The sequence below is a fragment of the Bombina bombina genome, chromosome 1 (genome assembly GCF_027579735.1).
Source record: "Bombina bombina isolate aBomBom1 chromosome 1, aBomBom1.pri, whole genome shotgun sequence".
In the NCBI taxonomy this organism is placed as follows: Eukaryota; Metazoa; Chordata; class Amphibia; order Anura; family Bombinatoridae; genus Bombina; species Bombina bombina.
This window is the reverse complement of record NC_069499.1, coordinates 891,426,235-891,443,973: the sequence shown is the minus strand read 5'-3', so window position 1 is coordinate 891,443,973 and position 17,739 is coordinate 891,426,235. Positions and strand designations below refer to the sequence as shown.

Genomic DNA, 17,739 nt, shown 5'->3' with positions numbered 1-17,739 from the left:
ATATAATTTAGCTCTGAAAATTGAGCAATATCTAATTCACAGAACATGAAATGCGCCCTGCTGACTTCTCAAGAGTAACACGACATACATATCTGTCCCTGATTGGCTTGATCAGATAACAACTGCAAAACAATTCACTAACATTATTACAATGGCCTTGTTGTCTGTGGTCTAAAGCCCAGATTGGTTCCTCCAAATAATGATAATGGTGGGGGGAGTTTAGCTAATGAAAAATAATTGCAATAAAAAGGATGTTAATTTGTTTTTAAAACGTTAAGACTTGGCTGATATGTTATTCTATAGCACTGGTTTTCAGCCCTGTTCTCAAGCCTCCCTAACAGGCCAGATTTTGAGGATATCTGAACTACAGCACAGGTGAAATAATCAGCTGATTAGTAAAGATGGTTATTTTAACTGCTCACATCCAAGGTAATCCTGAAAACCTGTCCTGTTGGGGAGGCCTGAGGGCAGGTTTGAAAAGCAGTGTTCTATAGCAACACAACAGAAATGTTTTGAGGTATTTATTGTCTCTTTAACCCCTTAACGACCGAGGACGTGCAGGGTACGTCCTCAGAAAAAAGGCAGTTAATGCCTGAGAACGTACCCTGCACGTCCTCGGTTTGGAAAGCAGCTGGAAGCGATCCTGATCACTTCCAGCTGCTTTCCGGTTATTGCAGGATGCCTCAATATCGAGGCATCCTGCAATAACAATTTTTACCCCTCCGGTGCAGAGAGAGACACTCTGTGGCCCTCTCTACACCGGACATCGATGGCCGCAATCGTTGGTGGGTGGGAGCTGCAGTGGGAGGCGGGTGGGCGGCCATCGATGGTTGCTGACACACAGAGGGGGGCGGGATCGGGGGCGGCAAAGTCAGGGGCGCGCACAGACACGCGCGCGTGCACGGGGGGCGGCGGGCGGGCGCGTGCACGGGGAGGGAGCGGGTGGGAACCACTTACACTACACTATGTAAGTGGGAGGAAGAGGGGGAATACATGCCCCAAAAAAAGTAATCTAAGGGATCTGGGAGGGGGTGGGGGTAGGGGCTGGTCGTGGGGAAGCTACACTACAGAAAACCATAGAAAAATAAAATAAAAAACAGAAAATATATTGTAAACTGGGTACTGGCAGACAGCTGCCAGTACCCAAGATGGCCCCCAATAATGCAGAGGGGGGGTTAGAGAGCTGTTTTGGGGGGGATCAGGGAGGTTGGGGGCTAAGGGGGGATCCTACAAAGCATATGTAAATATGCTAAAGATTTATTTTTTTTTATTTAAAAAAAAAAAACACGTTTATTTTAGTACTGGCAGACTTTCTGCCAGTACTTAAGATGGCGGGGACAATTGTGGGGTGGGGGAGGGAAGGGAGCTGTTTGGGAGGGATCAGGGGGTCTGATGTGTCAGGTGGGAGGCTGATCTCTACACTAAAGCTAAAATTAACCCTGCAAGCTCCCTACAAACTACCTAATTAACCCCTTCACTGCTAGCCATAATACACGTGTGATGCGCAGCAGCACTTAGCGGCCTTCTAATTACCAAAAAGCAACGCCAAAGTCATATATGTCTGCTATTTCTGAACAAAGGGGATCCCAGAGAAGCATTTACAATTATTTGTGCCATAATTGCACATGCTGTTTGTAAATAATTTCAGTGAGAAACCTAAAATTGTGAAAAATTTAGCGTTTTTTTTAATTTGATCGCATTTGGCGGTGAAATGGTGGCATGAAATATACCAAAATGGGCCTAGATCAATACTTGGGGTTGTCTACTACACTACACTGAAGCTAAAATTAACCCTAGAAGCTCCCTACATGCTCCCTAATTAACCCCTTCACTGCTGGGCATAATACACGTGTGGTGCGCAGTCGCATTTAGCAGCCTTCTAATTAGTAAAAAGCAAAACCAAAGCCATATATGTCTGCTATTTATGAACAAAGGGGATCCCAGAGAAGCATTTACAACCATGTATGCTATAATTGCATAAGTTTTTTGTAAATAATTTCAGTGAGAAACCTAAAGTTTGTGAAAAAGTTAACAATTTTTTTTATTTGATCGCATTTGGCGGTGAAACGGTGGCATGAAATATACCAAAATGGGCCTAGATCAATACTTTGGGATGTCTTCTAAAAAAAAATATATACATGTCAATGGATATTCAGGGATTCCTGAAAGATATCAGTGTTCTAATGTAACTAGCGCTAATTTTGAAAAAAAGTGGTTTGGAAATAGCAAAGTGCTACTTGTATTTATGGCCCTATAACTTGCAAAAAAAGCAAAGAACATGTAAACATTGGGTATTTCTAAACTCAGGACAAAATTTAGAAACTATTTAGCATGGTTTTTTTTTGGTGGTTGTAGATGTATAAAAGATTTTGGGGGTCAAAGTTAGAAAAAGTGTGTTTTTTTTCCATTTTTTCCTCATATTTTATAATTTTTTTTATAGTAAATTATAAGATATGATGAAAATAATGGTATATTTTGAAAGTCTATTTAATGGCGAGAAAAACGGTATATAATATGTGTGGGTACATTAAATGAGTAAGGGGAAAATTACAGCTAAACACAAACACCGTAGAAATGTAAAAATAGCCTTGGTCCCAAACGGACAGAAAATGGAAAAGTGCTGTGGTCATTAAGGGGTTAAAGTGACATAAAACCGAAAAAAATTATTTCATGATTTAGATAGATCAGACAGTTTTAAACAACTTTCCCTTTTACGTCTGTTATCTATTTTGTTTCATTATCTTGATATCCTTTGTTGAAGGATCAGAAATGCAATACTGGGAGCTAGCTGGAAGACAAAAGGCATATATGTGCAGCCACTATTAAGCAGCTTCTAAGCCTACCTAGGTATACTTTTTAACAAAGGATACAAAGAGAACAGAACAAATTTAATCCTATATAATAAAAGGCCAGGTATGTATGTCCAAAGCTGTCATGCACAGTAGAGACTGCGCAAGGACAAACATACCTGGCTGTAAAGAAGGACCAGTCAGTGAGGATCAGACAGCAGAGAGGGTGGGAGGACTGTGCGGGCGGGATCGGCCGCTGCACTGCAGAAAATGGCCTGTGTAAACAGGCTTTAGGACTAGTTAGAAATAAATTGAAAAGTTATTTAAAATTGCACGTTCTATCTAAATCATAAAAGAAAAATAAATGGGTTTCATGTGCCTTTAACAGTTTTCTTTAGTTTGTTAACCTCAGCTAAGTATGATAATGTATATATTATTTATATTACAGTCCTGCCAAATAATGTATCTATGTGGTCCAGTCAGTCATTTTAAAATTCTCAACATGACAATCATTATGATAAAGGGACAGTTAACACTTTGTAATAACAAGACATTTTTAGTAGAATGACATATCAGCCATGTCTAAACATGTTTAAACCAAATTAACATACTTTTTACTGAAATTGTTTTTCAATAGCCAAACTACACCCACCATTTGCCTTATTTGTAGGAGCCAATCTGAGTTTTAGTCTGCAGAAAACAAGCCTTGACACAGTCATAAAATTAGTATAAAATGTATTATTTTGTAGTTATCAGTTAAAGACAATTAGTGAAATGTATGTAGAAGGGTTAGCCTTGATAAGTTAGCAGGGAGCATTTCAAGTTCTGAGAATTACAAAATCCTCAATTTTCAGAGCTAAACTCTGTGAAAAATGGGGCAAAATAAATAATGACAGTATAGGGCAAATGTTTATTATGCAAAATAAAACATTCAGGGTGTTCACTGTTCTTTTAAGCTCCAATTTTTAACAATTATGGTATGGATTTGAACCACAACAACATAAATTATGCTTACCTGATAATTTCATTTCCATCTGTTGAGGGAGTGTCCACTGCTTCATTCATTACTTGTGGGAATTAAGAACCTGGCCACCAGGAGGAGGCAAAGACACCCCAGCCAAAGGCTTAAATACCTCATAAAGATAAAGTTGAGATCTGTCCCCTTAGGGAACTGGCGGCAAGACCTTTATCCACCGTCCTGGAGAAAAGCCAAAGTCCTGGTACCCTAACCATGGATATCCTTGTTCTTCATACCAGGACAAGTAGGTCCTCCACACCTTGTGGTAGATGCGTCGAGTGACCGGCTTCCTGGCCTGAACGAGAGTGTCAATCACTTTTTTCAAAAATCCTCACTTGGCTAAGACTAGCTGTTCAATCTCCACGCAGTCAGCCTCAGAGAATCAAGATTTTGATGTAGAAAGGGGCCTTGAATCAGCAGATCCCTGCGACAAGGTAACCTCCATGGCGGAGATGACGACATCCCCACCCGATCAGCAAACCACATCCTCCTCGGCCACGGCGGAGCAATTTGAATACTCAAAGCTTGCTCCTGCTTGATGCGGGCCACTACACAAGGTAGAAGAGGCAACAGTGGAAATATGTAAATTAGGTTGAAGTCCCACTGTACCGCCAAGGCATCTATCAGTTCCGCCTGGGGATCCCTGGATCACGACCCGTATCTGGGTAGCTTGCAATTGAGTCTGGATGCCATTAGGTCTATTTCCGGCATCCCCCATCTGCAGCAGATCTCCTCGAACATCTCGGGTTGGAGAGACCATTCCCCAGGATGAAACGTCTGCTCAGAAAATCCGCTTCCCAGTTGTCCACACCCGGAATGTGGATCGCTGAGAGCAAACAATTTTGAGTCTCTGCCCATTCCAGAATCCGAGATACTTCCCTCATGGCTAGGGAGCTTCTCGTCCCCCCCTGGTGGTTTATGTAGTGTTGTCCGATTGGAATCTAATGCATTGGGACGACCCCAGAAAGGGCCAAGCCTCATAGCGTTGAATATAGCTTGATGTTACAAAATATTTTTAGGTTAACTCAACTTCTCTCAAGTCCATCTGCCCTGTGCCTTTCTGGCACCCCAAACAGCTCCCCATCCTGCTAGACTTGCATCAGTAATCACAATCTCCCAGGATGGTCTCAAGAAGGATGTCCCCTGTGACAACTGCCCCGGTCGGGTTCACCAAGATAGGGACTCCCTTACCAGTCTGTCCAGAGATATCTGTTGGGACAGATCTGAATGACCGCCATTCCATTGTCTCAACATGCACAACTGAAGAGGTCTGAGATGGAACCTGGCAAATAGAAGGACATATATGCTGGATACCATGAGCCTGATCACCTCCATACACCTGGCCACCGATGTCCTGGAGGATGTCTGAAGAGCTAGACAGTTGGACGCAAGCTTGCAATGTAGCTGATCTGTCAAGAATATCTTCATGGCTGAAGAATCTATTATTGTACCCAGGAATTCCACCCTGTTGCTGGGGACCAATGAACTCTTTCCTTCGTTTATCTTCTACCCATGGGACCAAAGGAGAAGAAGAAGAGCTCTCGAGTGATCCTTCACAAGACTGTAGGATGGAGCCTGGACCAGGATATCGTCCAGATAAGGTGCCACTGCAATCCCTCTGGCTCTCGCTACTACGAGAAGAGCTCCCAGAACCTTTGTAAAGACTCTTGGTGCAGTTGCCAGACCAAACGGAAGGGCCACAAACTGGAAGTGCTGGTCTAGGAAAGAGAATCTTAGAAACCTGAAGTGATCCTTGTGGATTGGAACATGAAGGTAAGCGTCATTCAGGTCTATAGTTGTCATGAATTACCCCTCTTGACCTGATCGTTTCCATCTTGAACGATGGAACTGACAAAAACTTGTTTATGGCCTTTAGGTCCAGACGAAACGTGCCCTCCTACTTTGGGACCACGGAAAGGTTTGAATAATACCCCAGACCTCTTTCTGCCAGAGGGACTGGGACGTTTTCCCCGAGAGATGAGATATCCCTCACACACCCCAGGAAGGCATCTCTCTTTTCTGGTCTTGAAGATATGTTTGACAGGAGGAATCTGCCTCTGGGCAGATATGACTTGAAACCTATCCTGTAACCCTGGGCTACGACCTCCAGAACCCAAGGGGCTATAACGTCTCTTCTCCAGGCCTCCTCAAAAAGAGATAGTCTGCCTCTACCTGATCCGAGAATGGATCGGGGTCCGCCCCTTCATGACGACTTTGACTTGGCGGGCTTCTTGTTATGCTTGGACTTGTTCCAAGAGTTAGCTGGCTTCCAAGAATCCTTTGATTGCTCAGACTTTGCGGCATGCTGCTGGTGCTGAGACTTGTCCACAAGAAAGGGACGAAAAGTAGACCCCTTAGGTTTAGCCTTCTTATCCTGAGGCAAAAAGGCACCATTGCCTCCCGTGACCGTAGATATGATAGAATCCAGGCCCGGGCCAAACAAAACTTTACCTTTGAATGGGAGGGAAAGCAAGCGAGACTTAGAAGTCATGTCAGCAGACCACGACTTTAGCCACAGAGCCCTGTGGGCTAAAACCAAAAAACCTGATGTCTTAGCATTCAGGTGAATAATCTGCATGTTAGCATCACAGATGAAGGAATGTGCTACCCTTAAGTCCTTGATTCGTTCTAGAATCTCATCGAGGGGAGTCTCCCCCTCGACCATTACTGATAGTCACACCAGTAGGTAGCCACACCAGCCACCGCAGCGACCGCTGATGCCGGTTGGAAAACGAACCCTGTGAGTTGGAACATCTTCCGCAACATGGACTCCATCTTTTTATCCATGGGTTTCTTGAAAGAGGAGCTATCCTCTAGTGGAATAGTCATTCTCTTAGCGTGCATGGAGATGGGAACCGTCCACCTTAGGGACGGTTCCCAACAGTTCAAGCTGGGCGTCCGGAATGGGAAAAAGCTTTTTAAAAGAAGAGGGGAAAAAGGACAAACCAAGTTTCTCCCATTCATTCTTAATAATGTTACGGCAATACCCTGTCCTCGTAAACCCTATCCAGTTTAGGGATCGAAGGTTCCTCCGGTAGCTTCGGTTTCGGAACCTCCAATGAAGCAAGCACCTCTTTCAGCAGATAGCGTAAATGCTCAATCTTAAATTAAATCTGGTTCCTCCGCGTACAGAGGCCTAGAAGAGGCCGATTCCAACCCAGAAGCGACATCCACCGATAACTCAGAGTTGTCCTCAGTGGATATTCTGTCTGAGACATCCAGCGGAGTCGAAGACCCCTGAAACGGATAGCAGTGCCGTACCTTCTGCTTGGGCTTAGTGGGGCGAGGCATCACATTAATGGCTGCAGAAACCGCCCTCTGGTACTGATTGGTGAAGTGTAAACGGAGATGATTGTAGGGAATGCACCTTGCGGGGCGGAGAAACCTCAGAGGTGGATGGCTCAGTCATACTAAATACTTTATTCTTTTTGGATATAGAAACATTGTCAAAGCATGTGGAACAGAGTTGCGTAGGTGGTTCGACTGAAACCTCCTCAAAATATACACAGTTAATAGGTTTAGATAAAGAGTAGTATCCTCTAATATATCAGAGTCCTCCATAGCTGGCGCCTTTTTTACGGACTTGATCAAAAAATAAATGGCACCTTTATATCCCAATGGCCGGTGCACTCACCACCTCCTATGACCCGGACTACAACAAACAGCTTTCGTCTCTTCCGAACGCAAGTCGAGAAAGAGGAAGTTACAGAGGCCACACCCGGTCACATGGAGTGCCATGCCGGACCACCCCTGCACTCGAGAGAGGTGCCAAAAAAAAAAACACCTCAATCGCTCACTAATGAACTGACTGTTCCATACTGACAGAGCCTCATCTCACACAAATGAAGAAACACAATAAACAATATTATGCATAATAAAATCCCCCCTGTTCAATAAGCCGCTTCCGAGTGTATTACCCTAGATTCTATAAAGATAAAGGAGCCACATTGTGATCCTGTCTTCTTGCGTTATCAAATATATATAAATTAAACGATCTTACCAGAATCAACGCCGTAGAACAGGAACACGGCCCTCCTGACATGGACTTAAGAGAAGAAAAGCAGGCAGCGAAACTCGTCAATGCTGATTACTAATAGAGCTTTTAAACTGTGTCAGGATGGGTTCGCAGAAAGACTCTCCCTGCATCTCCGGGCTCTAACATTCACCCATGCTCTCACTAAGAGGCTGACAGGACTACTTAAAACTCCAGTCGCATTTCGAAGAGTACTACCCTCCATAAGAGACTACTCCGAATCTTCCGACACTTCTCTGCCAACCTCCTGTGACGAAAGACAAAGAATGACTGGGGGGGTGAGGGGAGTGGGGGAGGTATTTAAGCCTTTGGCTGGGGTGCCTTTGCCTCCTCCTGGTGGCCAGGTTCTTAATTCCCACAAGTAATGAATGAAGCAGTGGACTCTCCTCCCATTAAGATGGAAAATAAATTAGATCCCTATGCAGCACTATACAAATAAATAATAATATTAATAATAATATGGGCTCACTTACAACAACGTTTTGTAAATTGTTAGGCATGATATACATAAATTGTGACAAAGATGTATGACAATGCTAGTCGCACGAAAATATTATCTGTCATATTCTAAATAGACTTCAGCCTCTTGAGAAGAAAAAATACATTTTACAGCTCAAAAAGGCAAATTATGCTTTCAAAGATATCTTATGATGAGTAATGAGCATACTCAGGGGACCAAAACAAAATAGATAGATAGAGTGCCCCCAAACTTTAAAGGTGACATCCACCCTGAGTATGAAAGTGCCTTTATCACATGACCAGTGCAATACACAGTTTAAAAAGAATTGTAAATGGAGAGAAGGGGGATGTAGTATAAAATGAAATTCCATATAAATCCCCCATACACTTGATATCTAGCTTTCTGATTACCCAAACACAGCTCATATCTTCTGCATGAACCAAGAAAGGGAGATTGGTGGGATTTTGACATTTAGTTTGCAGAATTAATGTTCCTCTTTGACATTTGTTCTGTCATTTGACTGTTCCTACAGCACAAATGTTAACATTAAAATGTTAGCCTACAGCCTAACAATGGTGTCAGTGAGGATATTCAAAAGTTACATTTGATTATGAGAGATATATTTGTCTAACATTCAACATCTGTTTCACATGTGCACATATGCAGCCAATATTATTAACATATGTGCCAATCCCTTACATTAGACCACTCCATTGCATAAATTCCTTAACCAGTTAACCCCATAACCACTGGAATTCCCCACCACAATGCACATTCATTATTTAATTTCCTTAATATTATACCCCTGCCCTCAAAGGGACTGGAGTCTAGGAGTACATATTACGACTATCTTGAGATAGTTTTTGAATGAGGTCAATGCAACAATAAGTAATAGCTTTCACCTTAAAGCAGCCTCTGGCTGCAACAAAAATGACCATAAATTTAAATTCTCACTTGGTTTTCAAGAGGTGTGTCCCTGGACTGCTTTAAAACAATAGCATAAGATGTATTTTATATACAGATTCAGTATATAAAAGTAAATTATGTATACTTGTGTAGCTTAACGTATATAAGGAATTAAAGGGACATTCTATGTAAGAAAAAAAAAAATCACGGTTAAATTTGTTAGAGAATGTAATCTGTGCATTACTATGTGTTAACCCCTTAAAAAAGGGTTCAACGCATAGGTAAAGGCAAGCACTGCAGCTCCAAAGCAATAGACAGCCAGTCAACCAATCAACATAAGAGTTCTGTACAGGAACTGCAATGCATGTGGTTTCTGAGTATTACTTAAACCTATGTAATTAAACACATAGGGGTCGATCTATCAAGCTGCGACAGACAGGGGTGCATTGCATGGTGGAATTCAGCATTGCACACGAGCACTATTTTGTGCTTGTGTGCAATCCCACCCCTGCCCGCGCACAGCCAATCATGTGCAGGCAGGAGCTGTCAATCTCCCCAGTTGTAGGGGGTCAAAAGGCTTGAAAAGTCTTTGATAAATTGACCCCATAGATTTTGATCACACAATGGTGTGTATGTTTTCAGCTGATGTTGCCAGTGTAATTTTTACAGTGATCACAAGTCCAAATATATCTGCCATTAAAACCCATGAAGCTAAGAACTGTTACCTACTGAAAACAACACAAAAAGCGAGATTACATATACGGCGCAGGATTCAGCCGACGCCTACGAAAAAAAAGTTAAATCTCCCGTAAAAGTCTAACCCACTCCGAAAAATAAACCCGACACGAAAAATCCCTATATCCGCAATCAAACCCACATCGCAACTAATAAATGTATTACCCCCTAAACCGACAACTCCCCCACAACGCAATATGCTTAAATAAACTATAAACCCCTAATTCCGCCATTCACATACATCGCATTCTACCTAATAAATGTATTAACCCCTAATATGCTATTCACCCACATCGCGATCTACCTAGTAAAAGTATTAACCCCTAATCCGCCATTAACCCACATCGCAAAGTCCTTATTAAAACTATTAACCACTAATCCGCCATTACCCACATTGCAAAGTCCCTATTAAAACTATTAACCCCTAATCCGCCATTAACCCACATCGCAAAGTCCCTATTAAAACTATTAACCCCTAAACCAACATTAACCCATATCGCAAAGTCCCTATTAAAGCTATTAACCCCTAATCTGCCATTAATCTACATCGCAAAGTCCCTATTAAAACTATTAACCCCTAAACCGCCAAACCAACACAACGCAATAATCCTATTAAAACTATTAACCCCTAAACTGCCAAACCCACACAATGCAAATAACTAATTAAATTACTAAGCCCCCTAACCTAACTCCCCCTTACCTAACACCTCCTAAATTAACCCCAATTACCTAAATTAAGAAATACTAAATTACAAACAAATAAAATAAAAAAGCTAACATTACTTAAAAATAAAAAAACTAAGATTAAATTAATCTACAAAAAAAATCTAACATTACAGAAAATAAGAAACAAAATTATCCAAAATAAAAAAAATAAACCTAATCCCTATGAAAATAAAAAAGCCCCCCAAAATAAAAACACCCCCTAATCTAAAGCTTATCTACCAATAGCCCTTAAAAGGGCTTTTTGTAGGGCATTGCCCTAAGTTAAGCAGCTCTTTTTGCATTTAAAAAAAAATCTAAGTCGTCCCCCAACAGTAAAACCCCCCACCAACCAAACCCCCCAAAATAAAAAAGCCTAAAACTAAAAAAACTAAGCTACCCATTGCCCCTAAAGGGGCATTTGTATGGGCATTCAGCTCTTTTAAGAGTGATACCAAAACCGCGTAAAAACCGGCGTCGCAGGCTTTTGCGGGCGACGCTGCATATGTAATCTTACCCAAAATCTTTATCTGTATCGTTATTTTCCGTAATCCAAAGTTGTGCCCCCAAACCATAGACATATGTGTGTATTTCTCTCTAATGGATGTGACCAGGGCATTATCAGCATAAAGGAATGTATGTTTGTTGGATATTTCTTATTAGTGTAAATTAATATTATTTTTTACTATTATTGATTGAGTAGGTAAGGTTTGTATCTGGTGACGTCTTTCAATATGGCATTGGTAATTTCAGTAAATTTTGAGCGAAACCAATGTTATATTATGTTAAAAACTTTTTTTGAGGTACCTAATATAAGTGGAAAAGTGTTGCTTGGAGAATCATGTATTTTTAGCTGTGGAATTCAGTAAATGAATAACATCCCCTTAAATGTTTTGTTAAAGGGAAAGGAAAGTCTTAATTAAACTTGCATGACTGAGACAGCGCATGTAATTTTAAGACACATTTAAATTCACTTCTATTTTCAAATTTACTTTGTTCCCTTGGTATCCTTTGTTATAAAAGAATATGTACAGTATTTATCCTACACTACTGAGACCTAGCCGCTGATTAGTGGCTGCACTTACATTACTCTTGCTATTGGCTCACAAGATGTTTTCAATTAACTTCCAGTACTGCATTGCTGTTCCTTCAGCAAAGGATATCAAAAGAATGAAGCAGATTTGATAATATCAGTAAATTGGAAAGTTGTTTAAAATTGTATGCTCAAGAAAAGTCAGGAATGAAACATTTAGACTTTCATGTACCTTTGAGTATTACTATTAACCCCTTAGTGACCAGAGCACTTTTCCATTTTCTGTCCGTTTGGGACCAAGGCTATTTTTACATTTTTGCAGTGTTTGTGTTTAGCTGTAATTTTCTTCTTACTCATTTACTGTACCCACACATATTATATACCGTTTTTCTCGCCATTAAATGGACTTTCTAAAGATACCATTATTTTCATCATATCTTATAATTTACTATAAAAAAAATTATAAAATATGAGGAAAAAATGGAAAAAAACACACTTTTTCTAACTTTGACCCCCAAAATCTGTTACATATCTAAAACCACCAAAAAACACCCATGCTAAATAGTTTCTAAATTTTGTCCTGAGTTTAGAAATACCCAATGTTTACATGTTCTTTGCTTTTTTTGCAAGTTATAGGGCCATAAATACAAGTAGCACTTTGCTATTTCCAAACCATTTTTTTCCAAAATTAGCGCTAGTTACATTAGAACACTGATATCTTTCAGGAATCCCTGAATATCCCTTGACATGTATATATTTTTTTTTAGTAGACATCCCAAAGTATTGATCTAGGCCAATTTTGGTATATTTCATACCACCATTTCACCGCCAAATGCGATCAAATACAAAAAATTGTTCACTTTTTCACGAATTTTTTCACAAACTTTAGGTTTCTCACTGAAATCATTTACAAACAGCTTGTGCAATTATGGCATAAATGGTTGTAAATTCTTCTCTGGGATCCCCTTTGTTCAGAAATAGCACACATATATGGCTTTGGCGTTGCTTTTTGGTAATTAGAAGGCCGCTAAATGCCACTGCGCACCACAAGTGTATCATGCCCAGCAGTTAAGGGGTTAATTAGGGAGCTTTTAGGGAGCTTGTAGGGTTAATTTTAGCTTTAGTGTAGTGTAGTAGACAACCCCAAGTATTGATCTAGGCACATTTTGGTATATTTCATGCCACCATTTCACCGCCAAATGCGATCAAATTAAAAAAAACGTAAAATTTTTCACAATTTTAGGTTTCTCACTGAAATCATTTACAAACAGCTTGTGCAATTATGGCACAAATGGTTGTAAATGCTTGTCTGGGATCCCCTTTGTTCAGAAATAGCAGACATATATGACTTTGGCGTTGCTTTCTGGTAATTAGAAGGCCACTAAATCCTGTTGCGCCTCACACGTGTATTATGGCTAGCAGTGAAAGGGTTAATTAGGGAGTTTGTAGTGAGCTTGCAGGGTTAATTTTAGCTTTAGTGTAGAGATCAGCCTCCCATCTGACACATCCCACCCCCTGATCCCTCCCAAACAGCTCCCTTCCCTCCCCCACCCCACAATTGTCCCCGCCATCTTAAGTACTGGCAGAAAGTCTGCCAGTACTAAAATAAAAGAGTTTTTAAAAAAAAATGAATTTTTTTTTTAGCATATTTACATATGCTACTGTGTAGGATCCCCCCCTTAGCCCCCAACCTCCCTGATCCCCCCCAAAACCGCTCTCTAACCCTCCCCTCTGCCTTATTGGGGGCCATCTTGGGTACTGGCAGCTGTCTGCCAGTACCCAGTTTACAATAAAAAGTGCTTTTTTTTGGTTTTTTTTTGTTTTTTTCTGTAGTGTAGCTTCCCCCAACCCCCCACCCCCCACAAACAAACCCCCACCACCTTGCTCATTGTATATATTTTATTTTGAATATATTTTTTATTTCCCCATTTTCTGCAGTGTAGCGGTTCCCACCCGCTCCCTCCCCGTGCACGCGCCCGCCCCCACCCTCCCGTGCACGCGCGCGCGCGCCCGTGCGCGCCCCCAGCCACCCCCGCCCACGATCCCGCCCCCCTTCAGATCCACATGGCCATCGATGGCCGCCACCCGCCTCCCGGTCCGGCTCCCACCCACCAACGCCGGTAGCCACCGATCTCCGGTGCAGAGAGGGCCACAGAGTGGCTCTCTCTGCACCGGATGGCTTACAAACGTTATTGCAGGATGCCTCCATATCGAGGCATCACTGCAATAACCGGAAAGCAGCTGGAAGCGAGCAGGATCGCTTCCAGCTGCTTTCCACACTGAGGACGTGCAGGGTACGTTCTCAGGCATTAACTGCCTTTTTTCTGAGGACGTACCCTGCACGTCCTCAGTCGTTAAGGGGTTAAATCTATAAGAGCTGTGGGGATATTATACATGTAGATACAATGTTTTATTCATATGCATTTTATTATTATTATTATTATTATTATTATTATTATCGGTTATTTGTAGAGCGCCAATATAATGCAATAATATGTGTTTTTGCTATGTTTTTAAAAATCGTGTATTTTGCTTTTGGCGTGTTTTTTTTTAGGAAGAAGATTTAGTGTGGTTGTGATATTAATATTTCATGTAAGACAATAGCTTGCGACTTTTATTTATTTATTGCTGATATAAGTTCTCACTGTTCTGAACGTGTTATACTAATACCACGACTGCACTGTAACAAACGTGTTCTATATTAAAAATGCGTTCAAAACAGTGAGAACTTATATCAGCAATAAATAAATAAAACTAGAAAGTCGCAGCTATTGTCTTTTATGAAATATTAATATCACAAACACAAAATATTCTTCCTAAAGAAATAAAAACACACCAAAAGCAAAATACACCATTTTAAAAAATATGACACAACTTAAAATACATATTATAGCATTACAAAATAAAATACATATAAATAAAACATATACATGTACAATATAACCACAATACCCACCGCATTAACCCCTTCACTGCTGGAATTTTAGAAGTGCGGTGCGCAGCTGCAATTAGCGGCATTCTAATTACCAAAAAGCAATGAAAAAGCATTCTTATTCTATAAAAATGGGATCCCAGAGAAGTTTTTACATCCATTTGTGTTATGAATGCATGCATGGTATGTAAATAGATTCAGTGAGAACCCCACAGTTTGTGAAAAAGTAAAAAAATATATATAATATGACCGCATTTGGCAGCAAAACAATTGCATAAAATATACCAAAATGGGTTTAGATTAATACCTTAGGTTGTCGACAAAAAATAAATATATAGTTTTGATAGGTAAATAAAAAACAAAACCATGGCACTATTTCTGTTTATATGGCGTGATGGCAAAAATGATGAAAATTCTCTGGTCTTTTGGGCAAGTTTTTGTCTGAAATTCCCAGTCCTTAAGGGGTTAACATGAGGTTGTGAACGTCAGACAGGCCAGACTTCTTTGTCTGGGATGACTGACAAGCCCTGCTCCATTGCAATTGGCTACACACAATTGGAAGTAAAATGGAAAGGAGTTTAAAATTGTATGCTCCATCTGAATTATGAAAGAAAAACTGTGGGTGTCATGGGGGTAATTGTGATAGTACTATTAAATTGACATTACACCCATTTAAATGCCTTGTAAAATGTTGAATTAAAGGGACATTAAACACTAAATACATTTCATAGACCACGCTCTAATTATGGGTGCCACCATTTTGGAACCTAGGTTACACTGCAGGTATCTGAAGGAGAGTTACTGCACTGGAATGATGTGAAAGCTATATTTCAACATGGTGGAACCAATGAATAGAGGGAGGCTGGGAATAACCTCAATACTATGCTTATAAAATGCATTTAGTGTTAAATGTCCCTTTAAAGAAAAAAAATAATTATTATTATAACAATAAACATCACTGAAATGTGTGCTTGCTATACTGCCTCACAGAGTCTGGATTGACTCCATCATCTTTATCTACGGTGAGATTTGCATGAGCCTGTCACATTCTACACAGTGATTAGTTAGATCAGAGCATTTACATCTGGCTCTAAAGGCTGTGATACACTGCAAGCGGAGCGGCGCGCAGCGTGTAGATGCGGATATGCGTGTTCAGTGTGTCTTGCCTTTTCATCTCTGAGCACTCTGCTGCATCAGGTCGCATAGCTGAGCGCTCAGAGATGAAATATTTGATCTTCAGAAGCGATGCGACGCGGTGCAATTCGCCTCGCACCGCATCACTTACAGTGTGTCACAGCCTTAATTTGACACAGCAAAGGAGACTAAGAACCTGGATTCCAGCAGACTTTTTCTAGAGGTGTATACCTGAACTGCTTGCAATTTGCAAAACCTTTTAAGCTGTGCTGACAATTTTAAATTATTTTAAAACATTTATTTTGCTTCACTTTGGATATATGCTATGAGTTTAATGTATATTAAATGCTGGAGTCCTATTGCTAATAAACACTTTCTATTGTGGCATCAAAATTTAGAGTGGTATGGACATGAACTACTTGAATTAAAATATGGCTGAATTTATTTCAGTTTCCAATTCTAATATATATTGCAGTCATCATCAAAGTCTGATTCCCCCCCCCCTCATCTCCTGCAAAAGGTTAATATAAACAATCAATTTTAACCTCTTAGCTCCCTTTTACAGAACCTTCTAGGACCGAATGAATTAATACAGTTTCTGGATCATCAGCCTTATTTTAACATAAGTTGCTTTTTTACACAGTCGAATACACCTATTATAACAAAATAATTCTCTCTCAAAACATCAGATGCTATTAGTGATAGATCGGCATCTATATAAATAACTAATTGAAGCATGTAAAAAAAAATGCTGAACTGAAGCAACAAATAGAAAACTTACTGTTTGCAGTTTGTGTAGTCTGACAGTGTTGAAAGTTATAGGTTTCCGTATATAGTCAATTTTATTACAGAAAAGAACACGCTGAGATATATCCTCCCACTGGCTTGGAGGATGTAATCATAGGGTGGTTTCACATAGTCACCTCCTTCCAAACACATTCAGCAGCACAGGCTAAACATAACAGATGCTGGTGCCTGTGTTCTATCCGATTTTCATCTTATCTCTCTCTTGTAGACTCATGGAGCCCTAAAGAAAAATGTAAACTAGATAGATTCGATTGATAGATATAGAAAGAGATAGATATAAACGTTTTGCTGCTGCACTTTCCAAAGAGGCTTCAGAATGAGGTTGTTGCTAGGATGTGTAGTAATAGAAATTACCTATTACACATACACACACCACATTACAAAGAGCAAATAGCTCTCTTCCCTCCCTCGCCCCCCACGGGTCACTCATTTCACTTTTCACTCTAACATTATTACTGTCAACCTTATACACTTATTTTCATACAAATACTAATTTACGACAGTTTTTCTACTGCATAATCCTTGCTTTGCATACAAAATGATACAATGGCCTCTACTGTATAACAACAGCTGCTGTTTTTTTTTCTCTGCTGGACCAAAACGTTTTGAAACGTATTGAGCAACATTATTTGGGGATTGCTGATTCAACAGCTTTTGTCGTATATATGTAACAGCTGGGAGGGAGTTATGCATTTTCTTGGGGGGGGGGGGGGGGTCTTTCCTTTTTTTAAAAACAAAACAAACTTTATTTGAGGCTGTAGCTACTTGTATTTATTAGGTAAGCTGACTCTGTATTTACATCAGCTATTAGTTACATCACGTGACCGGCCGAATTATCGCTCGATAGCAGCAGTGTTAGAACGATGATGTGAACTTGAAGGAGAGTTGCAAAATGATGTACTGAAATGTGAAATAGCACATGGCTGTTAGTAAAATATAGCTGGAAATGGCATTGTTAAAAAAAATACATAGAATTCAGTGTTCAGGGGTTTAAAATACGGGTGAATAAATACTGGAGTTGGTGTTTATAGATGAGTAAATATAGAACAAGCAACCTAAACTAAACAAACTCTATCATACCCAAAATAGCATTTTCTAAATATGGAAATATTTGCAAGAAAAAAGTTAAAAGCTACTAAATTTATATTGAAGATAAAAATAAATTATGTGTGCAAAACTGATTCCCAGGG

The 17,739-nt window shown here is 40.3% G+C and overlaps 1 protein-coding gene across 2 annotated transcripts in view; it reads right to left on the bottom strand.

The window, feature by feature from the left end:
• Positions 1 to 16,598, bottom strand: part of LOC128646111 (dipeptidase 2) — a 191,899-nt gene extending 175,301 nt beyond the window's left edge. For both annotated transcript variants that reach the window (XM_053699562.1, XM_053699563.1), the window contains exon 1: positions 16,524 to 16,598. The gene's annotated coding sequence lies outside the window, so the exon portion shown is untranslated. The remainder of the gene's footprint in view (positions 1 to 16,523) is intronic.
• Between the last annotated feature and the right edge of the window lie 1,141 nt (positions 16,599 to 17,739).